Below are 21,815 nucleotides of genomic sequence, written 5' to 3' on the forward strand. Positions count from 1 at the left end.
AGTCTCATGTTTCTAGAGGCTCAATATTGGCTATAAAGATCATGAAATTGGTAATTATATTTGCCCAGCTCACATCTAACTTTATCTGACATCAAAGCCCATGTTACTATCACTGGCATATATAAACATTTTCTGTTACAGAAGAGATCAGTACAAGGGAAATGACTACTCTTGGTCCTATATTAAAAAAATGAATCTAGTATTTAGTAGACAGGTGTCCTTATTTCAGTGTGTTATACAGCAGACCCTTCTTAATATTCTATTATTTTGTACTTCCTTCTTTCTGGGTATCAATGGGTTAATGATATTCCAGTGTAAAAATGCAATAGCAACTCAATGGACATGAGTTTGAATAAACTCCATGTGATAGTGAAGGACAGGGAAGCCTGGCATGTTGCAGTCCACGGGGTCGCAGAGAGTCAGACACAACTCAGCAACTGAACAACAATGTAAAAATGAAACATAAAAAAGGAAGAAAAGAAAACATATTGAAAACTAATAAGAGAAGTGATGTTGGCAAAATAGCAAAGAAGCTCCAGGCCCTCATTCACCCACAAAAACTTTACAAAAATGTTAATAATTAGTGGTAGTGGTTTAGTCACTAAGTCATGTCCAACTCTTGTGACTCCATGGACTGCAGCCTGCCAGGATCCTCGGCCAATGGGATTTCCCAGGCAAGAATATTTGAGTGGGTTGCCATTTCCTTCTCCAGGGAATCTTCCTGACCCAGGGATTGAAGCCACATCTCCTGCACTGGCAAATGGACTCTTTACCAACTGAGCCACCAGAGAAGTCTGGTGATAATTAGATACTTGATAATTAGAGACTTGATAAAATAATCTTATAAGACATCTGAGAATGTCAAAGGTGTACAGCAAATAAGGAACACCCAATCAGGAAAAGGCTTAATTAAAAATGGTAGGAAAAATTTTGAGATATTACTTACCCTTTCCACCACCTGCCCAGTATGGCAGCAGTTTAGATATGGAGGAGGTGGCAGCCCAGTTCCCAAACCCTCCTTCAAACCAGAGGAAATACAATATACCTTATTTCCAATATTCTAACTTGTCTGAGTGCTGTCTGAAGGACTGCTCTTTGTTTTTTCTAACTTTGAAGACAGGTGGGAAAGGCAACATACAGTGCTTGAGCAAAGTCTACAGAAAGCAGAGACAAGATTATCAGTGGAGGCATACAACAGACTAAGGTGCCAAGAAGAATCTGGGGTGAGACTTTTTGAGAAATTAAGACATTTAAAAGTAGCCATATATAAAGGAGAACTGAGATATCTATACACAGGCCCAGATAACATGCATGTGCATAAAAGGCCTAGGAAAATCTTAAGCTTTAACTTTAGGATAATTCCTATGATCAAAGCATGTCCAGCTCATTGGTAAAGGATTACCCATGTAGAAAGCAAGTCTACAAAAACTGGTGAAGTTTTTGTAGTTTTTTAACATTTGAAATGTTAAAATTACAACCAAAAATGACAAAGTATACAAAGAAACAGGAAATTACAGCTTACTCTAAGGTACAGAATAAACTGATAGAACTATCTTCACTCAATGAAGCTCTGACATGTGACTTACTAGACAAAGATTTTAAAGCAACTTTCTTATATATGCTCAAGAGCCAAAGGAAAACAGACAAAGAACTAAAGGCAATCAACAAAAAAGAAGTATGAAAAAAGTGAGACAAAGACAAATTATTAAAATGAACCAAACACATTCTAGAGCTGAAAAATACTATAATGTGATTGAAAATGTATTAGAATGATTCAATTGTAGATTTGATCAGGCAGAAGAAAGAATCAGCAAACTTGAAGATAAAACAACTTGGAAGTATTGAGTCTAAGAAGCAGAAAGAAAAAATAATGAAGAAAACTGAACAGAACCTAAGAGAAGGTCTTATGGGATACCATCAAGAAGACCAAAATACATATCATGAGAGTCCCAGAAGGACAAGAGAGACAGAAAGTGACAGAAAGATTACACGAAAAAATAATGGTCAAAAACTTTCCATTTTTAACAAAAAATAAATGCACAAATAAAAGAGGCTCAACAAATCCCAAATGTGGCAAACAGTCCCACACCAACACTCATTAAAGTCAAACTGTCAACAGGAAAAGACAGAGAGAATCTTGCAAGTAACAAGAGAAAATCAATTTATCACACACAAAAGATCCTAAATAATATTATCAGCTGATTTGTCAGCTGAAACATTACAGGCCAGAATGTGGTTGGATAATATATTTAAAGTACTGAAAGAAAGAATCCATCAAATGAAAATTCTATATCTTTCAAAATTATCCTTCAAAAATGAGGGTAAAATCAAGGCATTCCCAGATAAACAGAACAACTAACAATAGCATTGTTTTCAACTGCACATGAAATATGATCCAGAATAGGCCATATATTAGTTACAAAAATAGTCTTAATAAATTTTAAAGACTGAAATAATACAAATTATCTTTTAAAATCACAATAGAATAAAACTAGAAATAACAGAAGGAAAACTGAAAAAGTCACAACTGTGTGGAAATTAAACAACATACCCTTAAACAACCAATGGGGTAAAGAAAAAGCCACAAGGGAATTTAGAAGATACCATGAGACAAATATAAGTGAAAATACAACAACCAGAACTTATGGGGTACAGTGAAGCAGTGCTGATATGAAAATTTATAACTGTCAATGCTTACATGAAAAAGATGATCTCAAATTAACAACTTAACTTTACAACTTAAGGAATTAGAAAAAGAAGAACAAACTAAACTAAAAGATATCAAAAGGTAGGAAATATTATCTGTGGTTTAGAGTGGCAATAAATAAAAGTAGAAAGTAGAAAAACAAAAAAGAAAAATTAATGAACTCAAGATGGTGCTTAGAAAATGTCAACAAAATTGACAAATCTCTACTACACTGACTGAATAAAAAGAAAATACACAAATTACTAAAATCAGAAATGAAAGTGGGGATATTACTACTGATTTTATAGAAATACAAAGGGTTATAGGAGAATACAATGAACAATTGTACACTAACAAACTGAATAACCTGGAAGAAATGAACAAATTCACGGAAACATATAGCCTATCAATGGAATCATGAATAAACAGAAAATATTTCATTCATTTCTGGCGGAAGTATAAAATGGTATGGCCATTTTGGAAGGCAGTTTGGCAGGTTCTTAGAAAGCTAAACATACTTTTACCTCATGATCTAGCAATTGCACTCCTTGGGATTTACCCAAATATGTTGAAAGCTTATGTCCACACAGAAACCTGTACAAGGACACTTATAGCAGTTTTATCATAACTGCCTAAACTTGGAAGCAATCAAGAGGTCCTTCAGCAGGTGAAAGGATAAATAAACTGTGGCACATTTATAAATGGAATATTATTCATTGCTAAAAAGAAATGACCTATCAAGCCTTGAAAAGACATGGATGAACTTTAAATGCACATTACTAAATTAAAGAATTCAATCAGAAAAGGCTATATACTGTATGATTCCAAGTATATGAAATTCTGGTAATGGCATGAATATGGAGACAGTAAAAAGATCAGTGACTGCCAGTGGCTGGGGGAAGGGAGGGATGAATAGGCAGGGAACAGAAGAATTTTAGAGCAGTGAAATTTTTCTGTATGATATTACAATTGTGGACATATGTCAGTATGCTGCTGCTGCTGCTGCTAAGTCGCTTCAGTCGTGTCCGACTCTGTGCGAGGACACAGAGGGAACAGACGGCAACCCACCAGGCTCCTCCATCCCTGGGATTCTCCAGGCAAGAACACTGGAATGGCTTGCCATTTCCTTCTCCAATGCATGAAAGTGAAAAGTGAAAGTAAAGTCGCTCAGTCGTGTCCGACCCTCAGCGACCCCATGGACCACAGCCTTCCAGACTCCTCCGTCCATGGGATTTTCCAGGCAAGAGTATTGGAGTGGCTTGCCATTGCCTTCTCTGATATGTCAGTATAGATGTGTCCAAAACCACAAACTGTACAACCCCAACAGTGAACCTTAATGTAAACTATAGACTCTGAGTGATAACAATGTGTTAATGTTGGTTGACAAATGTGCCACTTTGGTATGGAATTTAGATAGTGAAGGAGGCTGTGTGCTGGGGACTGGGTCATATGGAAACTCTTTTAATATTCTGCTCAATTTTTCTGGGAATCTAAAACTTCTATAAGAAAATGGTCTATTTTCAAATACTCTCAAAGTATTGAAGAGGAGGGAACATTTAAAAATTCATTTTGCAAGGCCAATATTATTCTGATACTGAAACCAGACAAATATACTACAAGAAAAGAATACTTGGCTAACATCCATTATATTGATACAGATAGCCTTAAAAATTCTAGCAAACCAAATTTAGCAGCACATAGAAGGATTATATACAATGAAAAAGCAAGATTTATTCATGAAATACAGTGTGGTTCAGCATTCAAAAACTAAATAATGTAACATACCACATTAACAGAATGAAGGTAAAAACACATAATATCTTAATTCATGTTTAAAAAGCATTTGATAAAATTCAGCACCCTTTCATGATAAAAACACTCAACAATTTAGGAGTAGAAGAAAACCATCTCAACATGTATTTATGGGTACTTGTGCACCAAAGTACAAGTGGAAGTGGTATGGAGGAAACTAATATCCCCATGCAAAAGAATGAAGTTGGGCATTTATCTTATATTATATTCAAAAATTAACTCAAAATGAATCAAAGACCTAAATGTAAGAGGTAAAACTATTAATATAAAACTCAGAAGGAAACATAGGGGAGAAACTTCATGATACTGTATTTGGCAACAGTTTCTCAGAAATAACACCAAAAGCACAGGAAACAAATGATAAAATAAACAAACTGAATTTCATAAATATTAACTTTCATGTTTCAAAGGACACTATCAACAGAATGAAAAGACAACACACAGAATGGGAGAAAATATTTGCAAATCATATACCTGATAAGAGATTAACATCCAAAACCTATAAGGAATTCCTATAATAACAACAGAATGAACAATTTGATTAAAAACTGGGGAAAGAACTTGAATACACATTTCTCCAAAGAATATGTACAAACAGCCAGCCAATAAGCACTTGAAAAGATGCTCAATATTACTAATCATTAGGAAAATGTGAATCCAAACCACAATGAGAACAACCTTACACCCATTAGTATGGATATTAATTAAAAAAAAAAAACAAAAAACACAGAATAGACATTTTTTTTCAAAGAAGACATCCACATGGCTAACAGGCACAGGAAAAGATGTTCAATGTCACTAATCATTAGAGAAATGCACCTCAAAACCATGATTAAATATCACCTCACACCAGTCAGAATGGCTATCATCAAAAAAATCTACAAATAACAGATGTTGGTGAGGATGTGGAGAAAAGGGAACCCTTGTGCACTGCTGGTATGGATGTAAATTGGTGTATCCACCTTGGAAAATAGTATAGAGGTTACTAAAAAACTAAAAATAGAACTACTGTATGAACCAGCAATTCTTTTTGTTTTGTTTTGTTTTTTGGCTTCATGGCTTGTGAGAGTTTAGTTCCACAACCAGGGATTGAATGCAGGCTCTCAGCAGTAAGCACACAGAGTCCTAACCATTGGATTACCAAGGAATTCCTTGATCCACCAATTTTACTCCTGGATATACAGCTCAGCTGGTAAAGAATCTGCCTGCAATGCGGGAGACCCCAGTTTGATTCCTGGGTCAGGAAGATCCCCTGGAGAAAGGATAAGCTACCATTCCAGTATTCTGGGGCTTCTCTGGTGGCTCAGACAGTAAAGAATCTGCCTACAATACAGGAAACCTGGGTTCGATCCCTGGGTTGGGAAGATCCCCTGGAGGAGCGCATGGCAACCCACCCCAGTACTCTTGCTCAGAGAATCCCCATGGACAGAGGAGCCTGGCGGGCTACAGTCCATGCAGTAACAAAGAGTCAGACATGACTGAGCAACTAAGCACAGCACAGCACATATATATCAAGAAAATGAAAACACTAATCTGAAAAGAAGCATGCGCCCCCAAGGTTCATAGCAGTATTATTCACAATAGCCAAGATATGTGTATGTATGTGTACACACACACACACACAAATATTACACAGCCATAAAGAGGAATGAAATTCTTCTACTTGAAACAACATGATGGACCTAAAGAGTATTATGCTTGGTTAAATAAGTCAGACAGAAAAAGACAAATAATCTGTTATCACTTATACGTGGAATCTAAAAAATAAAACAAAGGTATGTGACAAAAAAGACTCACAGAGAAAAAACTATTGGTTATCAATATGGAGAGGCCAGGGGGGTGGAATGAGAGAGAGGTATGGGATTAAATGACAAAAAGAGCTATGTATAAAAGAGATAAGCAACAAGGATATAAATATTGTACAGCACAGGGAATACAGCCATTGTTTTGTAACAATTTTAAATGGAGTATAATCTATAAAAATATTGAATCAGTATGTTGTACACCTGAAACTAAAATGATATCCAAAGTCAACTATACTTCAATTAGAAATTAATAAATAGCAAACAAAACCCAGAAATTAACAAGTGTTGGTGAGGATGTGAAGAAATCATCTGTACTTTGCTGGTCGGAATGTAAAATGGTATAGATGTGATAGAAAACAGGATGGCGGTTCCCCCCCCCAAAATTAAACAATTAAACAAACAATTAAACTTATGGATATAAACCGCAAAGAATTAAAGTGAAAGTGAAAATTACTCAGTCGTGTCTGACTCTTTGCAACACTGTGGACTATACAGTCTATGGAATTCTCTAGGCCAGAATACTGGAGTGGGTAGCCTTTCCCTTCTCCAGGGTATCTTCCTAACCCAGGGATTGAACCCAGGTCTCCTGATTTGAAGGCAGATCAGATTCTTTACCAGCTGAGCCACAAGGGAAGCCACAAGGAAAGAATTAAAAGCAGCACTCAAACAGATATTTGTATTACAAAGATCTTAGACTATTCACAACAGTCAGAAGGCGGAAACAACTAAAATGTCCATTGACAGATGAATGGATAAACGAATTGTGGTATAAACACACAATGGAATATTATTCAGCCTTAAACTGGAATGAAATTCTGATACATGCTACAACATGAGTGAACCTTGAAGACATTATGCTAAGTGAAATATTCCAAACACTAAAGAGAGATATATTATTCCCTTTATATGAAATATATATATATATATATATAAAATAGTCAAATTTATAGAGACAGAAAGTAGAATAGTGGTTACCAGGGGGTTGGGGGAGCAGACAATGGGGAGTTACTGTTTAATTAGCACAGAGTTTCAGTTTGGAATGATAATTTCTGGAAATGGGAAGTGGTAATGGTTGTACAACAACATGAATGCACTAAATGCCCCTGAACTATACATTTAAATAGGGTTAACGTGATAAATTTGTTATGTATATTTTTCCACAATTAAAAAAAATGAGGGGTTTGGGAAAAAGAAGCAGGTTGACACTCTTTTTAGCCTCTGGATGTTGTCAATTGGGTGTGAAGCCTAGAGCTATGGCAGCCATCTTGAGATCATGAGAGCCAGACAAACCAACAAACACTAAAGATAGAAAGAACCTAAGTCCTTGATGACACTGTTGTAACAGCTAAATGAAACCAATCATGGAACTGGCTTTCTGTCTGATTTCTCGTTAAATTAGATAAGTCCACCTATTGTTTAAAAATAAGTATTGAAAGGATGATTACTTCCTCTTCCTCAATACCCTCAGGTATCTCATCCAATAAGAATGGCACCAAAGCTTATCCATCATATAAATATACATGTATTTCATTTCTTCTACTTCAAATTTAATTGATCTCCATGAGATATTCACGTTAAAGTCTCATTTATGGGAAGGAGGACTTTCTTAAATGTGACTCAAAATTTAGGCATATTAAAGAAAAAAAGATCAGTAAATTTTAGTACATAAAAATAACAATAACAATTTGGCATAGCATAAAACATGCTAGACAATCAAAAAGTCACAAGCAAAACATGTGTAACCAACTGTTGATATTCCTTGTACATAAAAGCTTATTAGAGTCATTCAGTTCAGTTCAGTCACTCAGTCATGTCTGACTCTTTGCGACCCCATGAACCGCAGCATGCCAGGCCTCGCTGTCGATCACCAACTCCGGGAGTTCACTCAAACTCATGTCCATTGAGTAGGTGATGCCATCCAGCCATTTCATCCTCTGTCGTCCCCTTCTCCTCCTGCCCACAATCCCTCCCAGCATCAGGGTCTTTTGCAATGAGTCAACTTTTCGCATGAGAAGGCCAAAGTATTGGAGTTTCAGCTTCAGTATCAGTCCTTCCAATGAACACCCAGGACTGATCTCCTTTAGGATGGACTGGTTGGATCTCCTTGCAGTCCAAGGGACTCTCAAGAGTCTTCTCCATCACCACAGTTCAAAAGCATCAATTCTTCGGCACTCAGCTTTCTTCACAGTCCAACTCTCACATCCATACATGACCACTGGAAAAACCATAGCCTTGACTAGACAGACCTTTCTTGGCAAAGTAACGTCTCTGCTTTTCAATATGCTATCTAGGCTGGTCATAACTTTCCTTCCAAGGAGTAAGCATCTTTTAATTTCATGGCTGCAATCACCATCTGTAGTGATTTTGGAGCCCCAAAAAATAGTCTGACAGTTTCCACTGTTTCCCCATTTATTTCCCATGAAGTGATGGGACCGGATGCCATGATCTTCATTTTCTGAATGTTGAGCTTTAAGCCAACATTTTCACTCTCGTCTTTCACTTTCATCAAGAGGCTTTTTAGTTTCTCTTCGCTTTCTGCCATACGGATGGTGTCATCTGCATATCTGAGGTTATTGATATTTCTCCTGGCAATCTTGATTCCAGCTTGTGCTTCTTCCAGCCCAGCGTTTCTCATGATGTACTCTGCATATAAGTTAAATAAGCAGGGTGACAATATACAGTCTTGACGTACTCCTTTTCCTATTTGGAATCAGTCTGTTGTTCCATGCCTAGTTCTAACTGTTGCTTCCTGACCTGCATGCAGATTTCTCAAGAGGCAGGTCAGGTGTTCTGGTATTCCCATCTCTTGAAGAATTTTCCACAGTTGATTGTGATCCACACAGTCAAAGGCTTTGGCATAGTCAATAAAGCAGAAATAGATGTTTTTCTGGAACTTTCTTGCTTTTTCGATGATCCAGCGGATGTTGGCAATTTGATGTCTGGTTCCTCTGCTTTTTCTAAAACCAGCTTGAACATCTGGAAGTTCACGGTTCACGTACTGCTGAAGCCTGGCTTGGAGAATTTTGAGCATTACTTTACTAGCATGTGAGATGAGTGCAATTGTGCGGTAGTTTGAGCGTTCTTTGGCAGTGCCTTTCTTTGGGATTGGAATGAAAACTGACTTTTGCCAGTTCTGTGGCCACTGCTGAGTTTTCCAAATTTGCTGGCATATTGAGTGCAGCACTTTCACTGCATCATCTTTCAGGATTTGAAATAGCTCAATTGCAATTCCATCACCTCTACTAGCTTTGTTCATAGTGATGCTTTCTGAGGCCCACTTGACTTCACATTCCAGGATGTCTGGCTCTACGTGAGTGATCACACCATCGTGGTTATCTGGGTCGTGAAGCTCTTTTTTGTACAGTACTTCTGTGTATTCTTGCCACCTCTTCTTAATATCTTCTGCTTCTGTTAGGTCCATACCATTTTTACATGTAATGTTCCCTTGGTATCTCTAATTTTCTTGAGGAGACCTCTAGTCTTTCCCATTCTGTTGTTTCCCTCTGTTTCTTTGCTTTGATCTCTGAGGAAGGCTTTCTTATCTCTCCTTGCTATTCTTTGGAACTCTGCATTCAGATGCTTGTATCTTTCTTTTTCTCCTTTGCTTTTTGCTTCTTTTCTTCTCACAGCTATTTGTAAGGCCTCTTCAGACAGTCATTTTGCTTTTCTGCATATTTTCTATGGGGATGGTCTTGATCCCTGTCTCCCATACAATGTCATGAACCTCCTCCATAGTTCATCAGGCACTCTGTCTATTAGATCTAGTCCCTTATATCTATTTGTCACTTCCACCGTATAATCATAAGGGACTGAGAGGTGGCTGCGTGAGTGCAGGAGGGCCGAGAGGAGCTACTCCACCTTCAAGGTCAGGAGGGGCGGCCATAAGGAGATACCCCTCGTCCAAGGTAAGGAGCAGCAGCTGCACTTTTCTGGAGCAGCCGTGAAGATATACTCCATGTCCAAGGTAAGAGAAACTCAAGTAAGACAGTAGGTGTTGCGAGAGGGCATCAGAGGGCAGACACACTGAAACCATAATCACAGAAAACTAGCCAGTCTGATCACATGGACCACAGGCTTGTCTAACTCAATGAAACTGAGCCATGCCATGTGGGGCCACCCAAGATGGGAGGGTCATGGTGGAGAAGTCTGACAGAATGTGGTCCACTGGAGAAGGGAATGGCAAACCACTTTAGTATTCTTGCCTTGAGAACCCCATGAACAGTATGAAAAGCCAAAATGATAGGATACTGAAAGGGGAACTCCCTGGGTCAGTAGGTGCCCAATATGCTACTGGAGATCAGTGGAAAAATAACTCCAGAAAGAATGAAGGGATGGCACCAAAGCAAAAACAATACCCAGTTGTGGATGTGACTGGTGATAGAAGCAAGGTCCGATGCTGTAAAGGCAATATTGCATAGGAACCTGGAATGTCAGGTCCATGAATCAAGGCAAATTGGAAGTGGTCAAACAGGAGATGGCAAGAGTGAACGTCGACATTCTAGGAATCAGTGAACAAAAATGGACTGGAATGGGTGAATTTAACTCAGATGACCATTATATCTACTACTGTGGGCAGGAATCCCTTAGAAGAAATGGACTAGCCATCATGGTCAACAAAAGAGTCTGAAATGCAGTACGTGGATGCAATCTCAAAAATGACAGAATGATCTCTGTTCATTTCCAAGGAAAACCACTCAATATCACAGTAATCCAAGTCTATGCCCCAACCAGTAATGCTGAAGAAGCTGAACAGTTCTATGAAGACCTTTTAGAACTAACCCCAGAAAAAGATGCCCTTTTCATTATAGGAGACTGGAATTCAAAAGTAGGAAGTCAAGAATCACCTGGAGTAACAGGCAAATTTGGCCTTGGAATACAGAATGAAGCAGGGCAAAGGCTGATAGAGTTTTGCCAAGAGAACGCACTGGTCATAGCAAACACTCTCTTCCAACACAAGAGAAGACTCTACACATGGACATCTCCAGATGGTCAACACCGAAATCAGGTTGATTATATTCGTTGCAGCCAAAGATGGAGAAGCTCTATACAGTCAGCAAACACAAGACTGGGAGTTGACTGTGGCTCAGATCATGAACTCCTTATTGCCAAATTCAGACTCCAATTGAAGAAAGGAGGGAAAACCACTAGACCATTCAGGTATGACCTAAATCAAATCCCTTATGATTATTAGAGTCATTAAAATGTCATTAAAAAACAACAGCCCTATCAGATACATGGAATAAATTAGAAAAAATTAATGGAAAAAATGGAAATTGTCTTTAAATGAATGAAATAGAGGCTCAAAGTTGCTTTTAGTAAGAGAGATGCAATGAAAATATACCATCTTACCAATGTAAGATTCCATCTCTAAATGATTAGACTGGCAAATCCAAAAGATTATCAACACACTCTTTCGATAAGAATATAAAACAAAAAACAAAAACAAACAACAAAAAAAAAACACGTCCTTTCACAATCCTAGGCTTCCCTGGTGGCTCAGATGGTAAAGCGTCTGCCTACAATGTGGGAGACCCAGGTTCGATTCCTGGGTCGGGAAGATCCTCTGGAGAAGGAAATGGCAACCCACTCCAGTACTCTTGCCTGGAAAATCCCATGGACAGAGGAGCCTGGTAGGCTAGTCTGCTGCTGCTGCTGCTAAGTCGCTTCAGTGTCCAACTCTGTGCGACTCCATAGACAGCAGTCCACCAAGGCTCCCCTGTCCCTGGGATTCTCCAGGCAAGAACACTGGAGTGGGTTGCCATCTCCTTCTCCAATGCAGGAAAGTGAAAAGTGAAAGTGAAGTCGCTCAGTCGTGTCCAACTCTTAGCGACCCCATGGACTGCAGCCCACCAGGCTCCTCCATCCATGGGATTTTCCAGGCGAGAGTACTGGAGTGGGGTGCCATTGCCTTCTCCCAGGCTACAGTCTATGGGGTCACAAAGAGTCAGACACGACTGAGCGACTTCACTTTCACTTTCTTTCACTTTCAAAATCTGCTCATGGGGATGCAAAGGTTATGATTACTGTAGTAGTATTAATATTTTTTCTAAAAATATCAGATTCTAACCTCTGGAACCTATAAATCTTACTATATTTGGAAAAAAGGTCTTTGCAGATGTGATGAAGTTAAGGATTTTGAATGGACAGATTACCCTGATTATCCAGGCCCTAAAGGCAATCACATGAGCCCTTAAAACAGAGATACAGAGGAAGAGTCACAAAAAAAGAAGGCAGTATGACCAGGAATGCAGAGTTTGAAGCAATGCAGACACAAGCTAAGGAATGTCAGCACCAAGAGAAGCTTGAGAGGTAAGGAACAGATTCTCCTCTAGAACGTCCAGAAGGAGTGTCATGCTGCTGATACCTTGAGTTTGGCACAGTAGAACTAATTTCAGACTTCTGACTTCTAGAACAGTGAGTGCATTAATTTCTGTTTTTTATACATACTAGGTTTGTAGTAATTTTTTACAGTAGCTGTAGGAAAGTAATACAACCACTATAAAGGGGAATTTGCTTATACCCAGCAAAATTATATGTCTTATGCTTTGACTAAGAAATCCCATATCCAGAAACATTATATCTATATGTTAAAGATATATGGGTAATGACACAAGAAGATGACAGCTATTAATACAGAAATTCCTTGAAGAACTATTTTTATAAGAAAAAACAGAAGCAACTTAAACACCCATCAACTGTGCACTGGATGAACTGTCACACAACCACAGTATATACTAAGCAGGCTTAAAGAACAATTATTAATATCTCCACATAAAGCTACAGTGGGACTTCTGGGATACACTGCTAAGAGAAAAAGTCAGTGCATACAGACCATGGTATTTTTTAATCTAAGAATTGGGGGAATGCAAATACAGTTGATCCTTGAACAACACAGAGGCTAAGGGCACTGACCATCCACACAGTCAAAAACTGGCACAGTTGGCTCTCCGTATACTCAGTTCCTCCACTTCCATGGGTCCTCCATATCTGTGGTTTAACCAACTTTAGATCAAGTAGTACTGCAGTATTTACTATTAAAAAAATCATGTTTAAGTGGACAAATCTGTACTGTTCAAGGGTCAACTGTATATACACTTTTACTTATATTAAAAAATAAAAGGAATGGACTTCTGCTTGGGGACAAGATTTAATAGACATACTTCTTTTCATTAATTTGGCTAGATACAGTTAAAAATACTGGATATTATAGGTAAAACAAATATAAGAAGCCTCTGAAAAGTGAAAAGAAAAAAGGCAGACTGGTGTGACACTTTGGGAAACAAATAACAAGGCAGTGAATTCCCTTGGCTTTGTTTTTGCCTCATACATGTCAGACGGGGTGCTGGAGAAGCAGGAGACCCTAAAATACCAACAGGAAAACACAAAAAGAGCTCCAGGGAAAGTCTTCTGTATCTAGGTAAAGAACCAGAAAGGGGGTAACCTAGCAAGAAAGAAAGCTTTTAGACAACAACTGCCCTAACATCACAGAGTAAACATACCCTGTGCCCTCCCCATGGCAGCAAAGACTGGACAATGTGGATTCCATGCTTACTTGACTGTAACCAGGTTCTCCTCCCCACTCTTTGGGGTGGTATCAGAGAAGACCCCATGGAAAAGAAGGACTTTCATTCCCACCTGGTGGAAATGAGCACTCACCCCACCCGTGGTGGCAGTGGAGACCATGCAGGGAGCTTGATTTCCACCCACACCCAGTGAAAAGGAGGCTCCCCTTTCCCTCCTCTCTGGTGGAAAGGAAAGCACCCTTGGTGGAAAGGAAGGCACCTTTCCCCTCTCTGGGCTGGTGTAACCAGAAGCCAAATGGGACAGTGTGACTTTCATGGCCATCCATTGATGAGGAAGTCTCCTCCCCTCTACAGTGTCAGGGGAGGCCACAGGGAGGGCAGGTAGGAAGTGCCTTCCCACTTCTACCTGGGTGGTGTCGGTGGAGGCCTGGTGGGCAGAGAAATCCTTCTTCCACCAAGCAGTAGTAACATGGAGCACTTCTTTCACCCCCACGCCTGCCCCATCCCCCATGTTAGTAGAGGCTGAGTGGGGAAATCCCCACCTGGCAGTAATAAATACCCCCTCCCCCAACATGTTGTCAGTGGAGGCCACCTAGGGGACAGCAAGGAGGTGTGCTCCCTCTCCCAGCCAGGGTAGTGTATAGGGGGAGGCCTGGTGGGGAGTTCCAAGCACTAATGAGGCATCCCTTCCCCTCCCACTCTGCCCTCCAACTCTTGAGTCAGAGAAGAGTGGTGAATCTGGACTTTCATCCCCACCTGCTATTATACAATGCTACAAGTTTCATCCCTAACTGGTATGGAGTCACAAGAGACTTACTAAAACTGATTGTTTAAATAAGACACATAGACTTATAACATAATGCTGGGAGCGAGCTCCGCCCTTGGCAAAGGTCATGAGGAAGGAGGCTTGGCATATGCAAAGGCGGGATCGAGCCTCAGGAGTCCCCCTGGAAATTCTCAAGCATCTACCCCCAAAACCAGAGTCTGCCTACTTTCTGCTTTGTGCTTTCACCTACACCTCTGACTTTACGGGGGGCTGTCCCCCACTACCTCTCTCTGAAAAAAAGAGTTAGCTTACAGCTCTAGTTAATAATTCCTGGGTGCGACAGTGTTTCAACCTACAAACTCCTTTGGAAATCCTCTAGCCTGCCTGAATAGGTTTTTCCGGCCACATGTGATTGTTCAGAGCCTCCCAACTGTGAGAGGCAGGAGATGTTCTAAACTGTCTAAACACAGATTCCTTTGAGTAGTTAAAAGATTGATTAGAAATTGTATTGGTGAAGGGTTTTTCACTTGTTGGGCCAATGTTTGCTGCTAAGTCTCCATACCCCTTACCTACTGTGTCCTTGGCAGTGTATTGATTGATATAATGGGTGTATAGAAATGTAAGTAGTAGCCTCAATGTTTGTAACCTTGGACCCTTGAGTTCTTTTACTTGTTATAGCCCACTACACCTTTGCCCTATAGGAATGCAACTTTATCTAATGCTTTTGGAGGGTGGCTCCTGACCAATCACCTTTAGAGAAAAATAAGTTTCTTAAAATGTTAACAGGTCTCCTGGCCAGAAGATGATGTAAATCACCTAAACTTTTGCATATGATAAGTTTGAAAGCCTGGCTTCGATTAGGATCAGGAACTGCTGTCCTTGCATGATTCCATCCCTTCCCCCATTATCCTCTATACACAACTTAAGGTATAAAAACTACTTTGGAAAATAAAGTGCAGGCCTTGTTCACCAAAACTTGGTCTCCCCATGTCATTCTTTCTTTCACCTTCTGGCTGAATTTTTCCTCTGAGGGGGGGGGGAAGCTCGTCAAGCCTACTAATTTTGCCTGGGCTTCTAAGATCTGACCGGGGAGGCCTTAGTGTCTCCTCTCCTTCGGGAGAACGGGAGGACGCCTGCGGCCTTCGTAGGTGACGTAAATTCCCTGCTTTGGAATTTTATTCAGCCTCTTTTCTTCATTGAATTTTCCTACTGATCTATCCTTATTTCAGCCGTTCTTCTCCACTGAATTTCCTCACTGAGCTATCCTTATTTAACCACTCTTTATATCCTTAATTAACGTTTAATTAAGCAATTGTTTCCTGATCCTCGCCGACGCGTCTCTCCTTCGAATACCCTGGATCAGCCGGGGCTGGACCCTGGCAACATAATACCCTAAATATCCTAGATATTATCAAAACTCTTTTCTATCCAAAAAAATTTTTTTAAATCTTAATTGAGCAAATAAAGATAATCAACAGACACCAATGTCAAGATAACAGTAGATATTAGAATTTTCTAACATGAATTTTAAAGTAATCATCATAAAAATATTTCAAAAACATTTAAATGAGTATATATAAACATGTTTGAGACAAATGAAAAAAAAAAGTCTCAGCAAAGAAATGGAAGATACACAGAAGAACCAAATGGAAATTTCAGAACTGAAACATACTAAAATAGAAACTCAGTGGATGGCTGTAACAACAGAATGGAGAGGAAAGTTAACATGAAGGTAGAACAACAGCAATAATCCAATTTAACAACAGAGAAAAATAGACTAAAAGATATAGAACAATGCTTCAGGGACCTATGGGACTATAAACAAAAGATGATATTCATGTCATTTTGTTTCTTGGAAGGAGAGGAGAAAAAGTGCATGGGAAAAGAAGTATGTGAAGAAATAATGGCTAACAAATTTCAAATTGAGCAAAAGACATAAACCTAGAGGTTCAATAAGCTGAGTGAACTCCCAAAAGAATTATTCCAAAGAAATCCAGGAAGACACACATCATGATCAAACTTCAGAAAGTTAAAGACATACCAAAAAAAAACCCACCAAAAAAAGGTAAAAGCACGGAGAGAGAAATGATGCATTACCTAGAGGGAAAAATAATTCAAATAACAGTAAGTTTCTTATCAGAAACCATGGAGTACAGAAGGAAGTGGCACACTATTTTTCAAGTCCTGAAAGAAAAGAACTGTTAACCTAAAATCCTGTATCTGGTGGTTATGTTATCCTTCAGGAAAGGAATGATATACAAAGACACTGTAAGATAAAGAAAAATGAAGAGAATTTATCACCAGCAGATGTAAACTAAAACAATAGTTAAAGGAAGCTCTCAAAACAGAAAGGAATTGATAAGAGAAGTACTCTTGGAACACCATTAAGGAAGAAAGAAAAATGGAAGGAACAAAGACATGAATAAACATAGTAGCTTTTCTTTCTCCTCTAGAAAGTCCTAAAATTCTATTAAATGGTTGAAGCAAAAGTATTACATTATGTGATGTGGGTCTCAATGAATGTAGAGAAATTACTGAAGACTATTTTACTACAAAGGGCTCCCCTGATGGCTCAGTGGTAAAGCATCCACCTGCTAATGCAGGTGATGCAGGTTCGATCCCTGGGTCAGGAAGATCCCCTGGAGAAGGAAATGACAAGCCATACTAGTATTTTTGCCTGGGAAATCCCACAAGCAGAGTATCCTGGTGGGCTACAGTCCATGGGGTCACAAAAGAGTCAGACCCGACTTAGCAACTAAACAACAACAACAAAAGGTGGATAAGTTGGGCATGCAGGTACTCACCATTATTTGAGCTACCTATTACCCATGTAGACATGAATCAGTGAATGAAGGCTCCGGGAGTTGGTGATGGACACAGAGGCCTGGCGTGCTGCAGTCCATGGGGTCACAAGAGTCGGACAAACTGAGCAACTGAACTGAACTGAGGATAAGGGCACAAATATTCCCCAGATTCTAAATGATAATTAAGATCTGTACATTATCCCCATGAACATTCACTTATTTTGGTATCATGCTCTTTCCTCTGCCCTTATAAAATATATTTATTGGAATGCAATGCTTTTCAGATATTTCAAATCTGTTCTAACACCACCAACTACATACTGTAAATCCACTCCCTGGTTATTAAATGCTTCTGTTCCAAGGTTAAGGGACTCAGGGCAGCCCAAGAATTCTACCCAGAACCTTCATTATTCCCTATCTTCAGTAAGTTGGCAGAGAGATGAACTGAGATAAAGAATGGGCATTACAGGCCCACATGGTAAAACTACTGAGGCTCTCCAAAAAGGATCCAAAGTGATGGAGCCAACTGTGTATGAAAGAACATGTACAAGACAACATAGTTGAAATCCAGAAACAAACCATTATACCGCAGGAGAAATCCTGTGCAGAGATTCCACTGAACGGAGTTTGAAAAGCTCCACAAGTATGGATGATAGTACATTTAAGTATGCTGAGCCCATGTGTCTACAACAGCAGAGAGTCACCCAAGCATAAAGGGGGAGTGGTTTTGTCAAAAAAAGACAAATCTGTTTGGAGCAGGGGTCAGACCTTAACTTTGCAGAAATGATGAGTGCAAAAAAAAATATGTTTTTTGAAAAAGCCTAAACTTGTCAGAGCAGTGTGGTATGATACACGTCACTGAGCTGATGAAAAGAGTTGAGACAATAAAAGAGAAAAGCCTGAATGAGCTCAGGGACAATGCAGAGATGGAACAAACCAGAACTTGGGGAGAGCTAACAGGTGGACAGAGTGTTCTGGTTAAGAATGTGACTCCAGGAGGTAGATAGGACCTCACTGGCAGATGGAGTCCATGGGACCTGGGGTCAGAAAGAAACTAAAGAGAGTGTAGGGTTTTCCGATGGCGTAGGGGATCTCTTAGTCATAAATCCTCCTGCTTTGATGTCTGCTTCTTACTTTAATGGAGGCTCAGGGAACTGAGCATTGGCTCAGCTTCCCTACTGTCAGTGGACCTGGTCCTTCTCTGCCCTGTAAACCAGTGACAGACACGCAGGGCACTTTACTCCTTACCAATGTTGTACACCATTTCAGTGTATAAAGGGGCTGTGTGATGTCCCATGGAAGCAAATATGGTCCTTCCCCAGTCAGTCCTACACCCGGATGGCCTCAGATCCCTGGAGTGCCCCATCAGTTACCTCTGAGCCTTGTCTGCTCACCTGGCACCCCCACTCTTCACTGCAGTCAGGATGGTCTCCCCATCTCCTCCTTTCCATCTAGCCCCCTTAGGTCCTGCCCACTATCCCAGGCCCAGCTCCTCGTTCAGGAGTTTCTGATGACTCCAGTGAGCCCTTCCTCCTCTTTTTAAATTAAGGGGGTTCTACAGAGGTGACCCTAGAGAAAGAAATGGCAACCCACTCCAGTATTCTTGCCTGGGAAAGCCCATGGACAGAGGAGCCCAGCAGGCTACAGTCCACAGGGATGAAAAAGAGTTGGACGTGACTTAGTGACTAAAAAACAACAGAGGTGAACACAACACCACAGGATCTAGAATGTGTGAAACCATAAACATGACCTCTGTATTTAATGAGTCACTGGAGGTACAAATGGTGACACATGCTTCATAACACCTGTGTGCAGGTCACATGAGGGGAAGGAACTCAGCCTGGGTGGCTCAGGCTCCAGGACCCAGAAAGAGATCCTGATTCTTGCCCCAGTAACTTTCCTTGCCACTCCAGTCACCTCTTTCTAGAACTTCCAGTAGGTTCCAGACACCTGGTCATGTGCATGCCTAATATGAGCACAGACAGCAACAATAGAAGATGAGAAAAGCACTATTATTCACTGGAAAGGATGAAGATTTTTTCCCAACTCAACTCCATTCCCAACTCAACTCCATTACACTGCAGATCACAGAGACAGTGCTGAAATTTCTATGTAATATAGTTAAGTGTGTGGTTCCCTTCCTGTGCTTATATCTCCAAATGCTCACTCAAATATAGTAATGCTATCAAGATGAAGAAACAACATCCCCGCCAAAGATTAGAAGTTAGGATAGGAAGGAAGCAAACACTGGTGTTGTGGATGATGTGCCAAATACTGTGCTGGGATCTTGATGAAATTTTCCCCTTGAACTCCTCACATCACTCCTTTGAGTGTAAGGACCAAGAGTCAGACACACACACACATATATATGTATATACACACACGTACATATATATATATATATATATATGCATATACAGATGTGTTTATATATGAGTGTGCGTGTGCACACATGTTGTATATTAAATAAATTAGCAATCTGGAGGATGAAAACATTTGTGTGTGTGTGTGTGGTGCCAACATGCAGAAAAATATTATAATTAGTTTAGGTAAGTTCTCTTATGGAATAAAAGGATATAGCAATGCATGGGAATAATAATCATCCCTTTCTGGATAGTAATTATCTCTAGGGGAGAAGGAAGGGGATACAATCAGGGAGGGGTAAAGTTTTTTCTTAATCTAGATGGATTTTATAATTCTATGCTTTTATTCTGAAATCCTTCATAAGTAGTAGCACTTTTAGGGGATACAGTTCTTTATCACAAATGTAATACATACCCCACTTAGCAAATGTTTAATATTTTGAGTCAAGTGCAGAGTTTAAAAGCATCCATACCCAGAAATCCCATCATCACTGAAATTCACACTATGCTATTTCAACCCATTATTCTCCTCTGCGTGAACACAGGCAAATGTAATATACCTGTATCATATACAAATTTATTATAACTATTATCTTACTCTATATACAGTTCATTATCCTTTATTGTTGTTATTTTGGTTTTCCTTTTAATTCTTGTTTGGCATACTAGCATGTAGAGAAAGTATTGTGATTAAATGACAAGGTTCAAGGTAAGATTTAACTATGATTTTTAATGAAGCCTTTACCAGTTGACCCAGCCCCAACTTTTAAACAATATATCTGATTGGAAATGTCATGCCTGTAGTATACTAAATAATGTTACACATCTGAGTCTGCTCATGAGCTTTCTATAGACTTCCTTTTATCTGTCATTGTATGCAATAGTTATAAAATCACATTCTGTGGACTACTTTAATGCCAGGCAGTATAATCTTCACTCTTATCATTCACCCTTTGGATGGGTGTTAGGAACAATAACAACAATAATAATAATAAGCAATAATAAAAGACACCAATGGTCATAGAACACACAGTAAATTGCTAGCTTAAGATTATGCAACCAGAAGTAATGGCTCCCAGTGTCAAATCTTAGTCCTTCTGACTTCAAAGCCCATGCCCCTAACCACTGTTTCTATATATAGTACCCTTCTATATTAGGGCTGAGGTTAGCACGGGAGAAGGGACTCACCCAAGGTCCTGTGCTCAGTTGACAGGTCTGGCTACTGGGACACAGGTTTGATGATTCTCATCTTCTGTCTAGCTGACCCATCCATTATTATTCTTTCTCTTCTGCACTATTTCTTCTTCCTGGGGGTCAATAAGAAATTGTTCCACTCTGATCAAACTAGAAGGAAAATAAGCATACAGGAAAACGTGGGAAAAAAATGATGAGATGGGACCAAAGTTCACTTCTTACTGCTACAATTCCAGATACTGATTCAAATCTTCTGTTTTATGGGAAAGAGGAGACAGGATGGGCTGGGAGTAGTATATCTCAAGTCCTACTAAATGCCAGACATTCTTGGGAGTTTTTTTGCCTTTTCTTCGTACAAGTTTAGAAATAAGCACCCTTAGTCCCATTTTACAGATGGCCAACCTCAGATTCAGAGGTATGTAAAATTTTCAGGGTCAAATGTCTACTATTTGCCCTCTACACAGATCAACCAACAGCCGCCTGTTTAGATAACAGAATTCCAGGACTTAGAGACTGATAGTGGAAAACTGGCCTGATGTGGAATGTGGGTTATGTCATGCTCCCCATTGGACATGAAGATGATGGTGGGGATGAAATTATATTCCATGAGCCAAGATAAATTTTTAGAAACAGAAACAAAGCTTCTGAAAAATAGATAACTAAATAATAAGTATAGTGTAGTTCTAACTCTAACAAATTCATATGTATTTAAAAGAGGGAGAGGATGTATACTTATTTGTGCTTCCTGCATTTACATCTCTTTTATTTATTAATGTGTATTTTCTACAGTGTGCCAGGCCCTGTCAGTCCAATTCCACATCTGCATCCCACACCTTCCCTCTTGATTTCTAGACCTGTATAA

General features: G+C 39.5%; 1 protein-coding gene across 1 annotated transcript in view; it reads right to left on the bottom strand.

Annotated features, from left to right (window-relative positions):
• Window positions 1-21,158, bottom strand: part of ZMAT1 (zinc finger matrin-type 1) — a 168,732-nt gene extending 147,574 nt beyond the window's left edge. Inside the window, exon 1 of the mRNA XM_027533952.1 lies at window positions 20,948-21,158. The gene's annotated coding sequence lies outside the window, so the exon portion shown is untranslated. The remainder of the gene's footprint in view (window positions 1-20,947) is intronic.
• Between the last annotated feature and the right edge of the window lie 657 nt (window positions 21,159-21,815).

Source organism: Bos indicus x Bos taurus, chromosome X (assembly GCF_003369695.1).
Source record: "Bos indicus x Bos taurus breed Angus x Brahman F1 hybrid chromosome X, Bos_hybrid_MaternalHap_v2.0, whole genome shotgun sequence".
In the NCBI taxonomy this organism is placed as follows: Eukaryota; Metazoa; Chordata; class Mammalia; order Artiodactyla; family Bovidae; genus Bos; species Bos indicus x Bos taurus.